Genomic DNA, 6,000 nt, shown 5'->3' with positions numbered 1-6,000 from the left:
AAGAGCAAAAGAGAAAGAACGAATGCTAATTTTATAGTCCTTCTAAGCAAAGGAATTCAATTCATTTTAAAACTAAATTTGCAAGATGCTTCTTGTCCATTTGTGAAGCAAGCATTCCTAACAGTGCAACTGTTTTCTTCCGTCTGCTGGAGGTAAATTGTCAGGCAGCCTAGCAACCAGCCGCCAATCACAATTCTCTTTCATACAGCAGCCTAGCAACCAGCCGCCAATCTCAGCGCTCTTTTCTACAGCTGAAAGGCTCCAGAAGAGTGAAAGGGGCTTCACCTTGGAAACTTGAACTCTTGAGGTTTCTGCGAAAGAAAGCCCCGAGAGGAAGCGTCTTCTTAACAAAATTAGCTGCTTACTGGTTCCCCAAAGAAAGGGGTGGTTGCGTATGACAAGAGCAAAAAAAAAAAAAAAGGTTGCCTTCGGTGTGACAGTTGTTACTCCACAGACATTTTAGCTCCCAACTGCCAATTATTGTCTTTTGTTGTTGTTTTAAGCAAAAGAGCTGTGATTATTCAAGGAAAGCATTGCCATGGGAAGCGTTATAGCTCATGCACCTTGCAGACGCCAGCTGTCTACTGTGCTGGTGAAATATGAACAGGTGTGTCAAATGGTGCTTTCAGGAAGTCTTCTGAAAGGGAAGGAAGAACCTACTTGTTCTCCTCTTTGCTATCATGGCTGAATTCCGGGAGCCACAGTGACCTTGAGTCCAGGTGACAAAAACAATGAGACTGAGCCCTGAGATAGGGGCCTAGGTGGTGGGGACCATGGCGCTACCTTTCCAGCTACAGAAGACAAAACGGGGAATTATTTTACACATAAAGGAGATATAAAAGATCTGTACTGTTCGACACACTGTTATACTGGGTATTTATTTTATGAGACAAAAGTCAGTCCTAAAGCATCCCCTAGCCTGTGTTGTTCCATCTGTAGCGATACTTGACTAGCTGGAAAGGAGGAAGGGGCAGTTCTGGCCTGTCCATCCATGACGGAGACCGCTGGTGCTGCCATGGCCCACACTGCCCTGCTCTTCAGAACTAGATCTCCACATCAGCCTGCTGAGCAGAAACAGTTTTACCGAACATCAGCACACGACCTTGAAGAATCAAGAATCAGAAGGAAAGAGAGATGGCTCAGTGGTTAAAAGCACTGGCTGCTCTTGCAGAGGACCCAGGTTTGGTTCCCAGCACCCACATGGTGGCTCACAAGCAACCTTCTGTAACTCCAGTTCCAGGGAATCTAATATACTCTTCTCACTTCCACAGACATCAGGCATACATGTGGTACATATACATACACACAAGCAAACAGTCACAGAATAATTATAAATAATGTATTGTATATGATAATATACATTGTGTATATCATATTATTTATATTGTTTATTTATTGTGTATTCTTATAAAATAATATTTTATTTAAGGGCACTTTAAAAATATTCCCTAAAAAGAAACATGAATGAATGCAAAATATATGTTTGTGCAATTCATATAGTTCCTGTGACTCAAGATCTTGGACCCAACTCATGGCTAAAATGATAAGAACAAAGAGATTTATATCCCAATATAAATTCTCAGTTTTAGAAATATTTTTTCCTGTCATTTACATTATATTATATANACATTATATTATATATTTTTCTATACTATACATATATGTTATATATATCGATAACTATTAAGACATGTCAAGCACGGTGGCACTGTCTGATAATCTTAGAACTTGGGAAAGATTGAGAATTTATGTCCATTCTGGCCCAAAGAGTGAGTTTCCTACCAGCCAGGGCTATGAAATAACACCCTGTCTCAAAAGAAAATAATAAAATAAAATAAATAAAAATCATCAAGTAATAAAAATAATAAAGTAGAATAAGACACAGTAAATCAATAAAATCATTCCACATCACGTCTAAACACATGAACATATCCAAGCCACAAAGTAGCCGCCCTTTCTCTGCAGCACGGCTGGCCCTTCCTTCGGTCTTCCAGCAATCTAATCCACCTTTGGAGGATTAGTTAATGCCACTTCTTAGCAGCATCCAGTTCAAACCCAAGTCCTACTTCCTTTCATCCTCGCCCTAAGCCCCTCACATAGTGCAAATCCCCCAAATCTTTTCTGACACCTTCCCTTGGCAACTCCACAGTCCTCTTCTCTCTCCGTGCAGTTAAGTCGATAGTTAGTTTGTTCAGCAGCAGTGTGTGTGTGTGTGTGTGTGTGTCTGTCTGTCTGTCTGTCTGTCATCTGTGCTGGAAGTCTTTGGTCTTCAGGCATTGGTATGGCAACACAGCGAAGCTTGTATCTTCCTACAACAGAACCCAACTAAATACACCTAACAGTCTAACTGTGACTCAGATGGCTGCAACCGAATGGGAACACCCAAGTCTTGAAAAACTCTAGCCAAGAAACTGAAGCATCAGATTCTGGTGATGAGAATCTTTTTGTACTCTGGTGACAAGTGTGCAGTAACAAAGCAAGTGTAGCTTGGCACCCCTTCAAACGGACAGACAGACAGCCTGCAACACAGACAGGGGTCACTCGAACCTGCTTCTCTCCAGTCCCAACCTCTGCTCTCTCTTTGCCTTCTACCTTCTCATTTTCAAATGTCCAGTGGTTGCCAAGAGTTGTTTGTAAGTTCCTTGAGCCTGGTCTCAGGTCCTAGCTCAGAGCTGTCCCACTCAACGCCCAACATCATTTCCAGTTCCTCTGTATCCTTTCCTGAGCCACAGAACAGATTTCTGCCATTTTACTCTTTCTTTCTCCATCCCATAGTTTCTCATTTATTCATTCTTTTTCTTCCATATTTACTGTTTGGTGTTTTATTGGGGTATATCTTTTCAAATTCTCTGTTTTTTATTCTGTATTTTTTTAAGTTATTTTCTTAGCGGCCACTAGACCTTGAACCCTAAGCTTACAGTGATCTGTTTGAACAGATACTAACTCAGCTCAGAAACACGAAAACACTGCCCATGTTATTTTCACACATGCTTACTCGTGTGTGAGTTTTGGTTTATTGACAATAATTCATTTTACACATGTTATAAATCACAGAGGACACAATGAGGAACTCCCAACAAAAGTGTGACAATTTTTTTGTCTGGGTTTTTCTCACTCCCCAGCCACCTTCAGTGGCCCAGCCTGAAGGACTCCGTACCGCCTTTCTCTTTGGACAGATCTGCTGTCAAGAGTTCTCTGCTTTTATCTGGGAATCTTGGAATTTCCTTCATTTTTGTATGGTGTGCTGCCATCGTGTTGGTCGGCAACGCTTTTTGCTTTTGGCATTTTCGTTGTCTTCTGGTTTCCCATAAGAAAATGGTACGAATGTTCCTGAGAGTCCCCCTTTTCTAGAAACGTGCTACTCTCTTGCTGCTCTTAAATGATATATAAAATCTATAGATGGAAATATGCACACTGGATTTTTACCAGGTGGGATCTTTGACAGTTCAACAGTTCAGCCCCTGGTCTGTTTTTCTTGATTTCCTTTGTGAAAGGGTCTCACTCTAGCCCAAGCTGTACCTGAACTCCTGGGAATTCTCCTGCCTCAGGCTCCTGAGTGCTGACACTGCACACCTGTAGCATTGTAACTGGCTAGGATTTGCTGTTTTGGATTGTCAGTGTCAAGAGTCACCCATTTGTATAATGGCTATTTCAAGCTCTATCTGCGAATCTTATTACTTATCACTCATTCTTATTTTAATTTATTACTATTTATTATTATTTAATGTACTATTATTTATTTTAATTTAATCTCTGTTCCACTATTTCAGAAGCCAGACAATCAGAGCACATTTCCTTAAGGGAGTGAACCAGAAGGATAGTTATGCTTTCCCGGTTCTTGCAGCTCCCCTGGGCTACGGCATTCCTTCACCTCTCAGCCTGGCTGCTTACAGCACCACCCTCATCCCTTCCAGATGAGCCTACAAATTCACCCCAGGTACAAGCATAGTGTCCTCTGCAGTTCCTCCTGCGCATGCACCAAGCCCTGGGCATACACGTTTTACTTCGGTCCCTCAGTTACAGTGATTGTTCTTCAAAGTCTTCATTCCACCACCTCACATCAGCGGAAAAAACCTTCTCCTTAGCATCTTCTCCCCAAACTTCTGTGTCTGATGTGCATCGGATTGTTTGTCCTTTGCTCCACCTGACCACAAACAGTGCACATCTTTCAACGACAACTGGTACTAGGAAACTATGTCAGGCTTTGGCTTGAAAAGAAAGCCAGGGGTGGGAATACGGGTGAGGTGCCATTGTCTACTCCGAGTATTTCAGGGAACTGCTGAAGGACAAAAGACACACAACCAGACGCTGACTGGCAGTGTCACTCCGCAGAGGGTGTATCCAGCACGGATGAAGCTCTCAGATTGATTCCCAGTACTGAAAATGCACCCGTGCGTGCACACACACACACACACACACACACACACACACACAAAAATAAATAAATATGTAAGCTAAATAAATAAATGTAATTTTAAAAAATTTTAAACCAGGTGTAGTGGCATACACCTTTGATCCCAGCACTCTAGAAGGCAAAGGCAGGTGAATCTTTGGGAGTTCAAGGCCAGCCTGGTCTACAGAGCAAGTTCCAGGACAGCCAAGGTTACGGGAGAAACCCTGTTTTGAAAAAAGACAAAGAAAAAGAGAGAGAATAGGAAGGGATGGAGGAAGGGAAGGGGAGGAAGAGGAGGGAGAAGCCAGAAGCTCCAGCATGGAGAGTGAGACGTGGCCTCTATGAACCAGGAGCGTGCCTGAGACATTTCTATGGGCAACACTACTGTCTGCTCCAGGGAATGTAGTGTAACTGGGTGGACACAACAAGTACTGGTGAAAACTGGGAAACTTTCATGAGAGGATCGGGTCAGAAGTGTTAGTGATCTCAGTTTATGGCTGAGAAAACAATTACATAATACATTCGAGCTAACCTAAATTACAGCCAATTCCCTTTTATCTACAAAGGTCAGGAAATGAGATATCCTACTTAAATAAATGTTACATACATAAATATCACATATTTGAAAAATAATAACTGGGCCAGAGGTGGCTCGCGGAGTAAAGGCACTGTCCACACTTTTGGTGCCCTGAGTTTGTTCTCCAGGATCCACTTGGGTCCTCTGCCCTCTAAACGCACACTGTGGCATGTTCTCGTCCACACATATACATAAAGATCCCCCAAATAAGTCTTTTACAAAAGACTTCATTTGAAGTAAATAAATAAACAATTGTGTTTAAAAGTAATAAACGAAAGTCTCAGGGCCTCCCCTGAACCCTCCTTCACAGTGTTCCAGAGTCTTTAACTGTCTTTGATCTTCTTGAGTACATATTTACAAAGAGTTGCTTTCTCCTAAGATTTATTTTATTGTTGTGTATGTATATTCATGTCTGTCTCTTTATGGATTTGTGTACATGAGTGTAGTTGCCTTTCAGGGCCAGAAGAAGACGTTGGGTACCCTGGAGTTAGAGTTCCCGGGTGCTGGGAACTTAACTTCCAGGCCCTCCAGAAGAGCAGCAAAGGCTCCACTGTGAGCATCTCTCCAGGCTTGTAGAGTGTTTGGGAAGTGAGATCTTCAGTTTTGGGAAGTGTGATCTTCTGATTCTCCACCAGTCACATCGCTTTGTGATCCTGTTCCAGACATGCGAACTTCGTTTACAGACAAAACAGGACATTTGTAGATACAAAACACTCTTGATCGTTCCATGTCTTTAACCGCAGAGATGAAGAAAGATTTCTTCATCAAACATGGGAGTGAACAACTGTGAGAACATCCAGTTCCTCAGTGCGTCCCAGCACGTGGCCCTCCCTGGACAGGCAAATTCATCTATACCTGTCAACAAAACTGGCTGATTGTGAAAAGAAGCCACACATCTTTATAGCACAAACTCTAGATGGCTTTTAAAGCTTAATTCCCATAACGATGACACTTTGAGCTGTAGTAATGCTATCAAATTTATCATCATAACTTCTAGCCAAGCATTTGTCAACCCTGTAACCATTTGAAC

The sequence above is a fragment of the Alexandromys fortis genome, unplaced genomic scaffold, assembly GCF_014885135.2.
Source record: "Alexandromys fortis isolate MF-2015 unplaced genomic scaffold, M_Fortis_MF-2015_v1.1 scaffold_54, whole genome shotgun sequence".
NCBI classification, from domain to species: domain Eukaryota; kingdom Metazoa; phylum Chordata; class Mammalia; order Rodentia; family Cricetidae; genus Alexandromys; species Alexandromys fortis.
Note: the sequence above shows the minus strand (reverse complement) of the source record.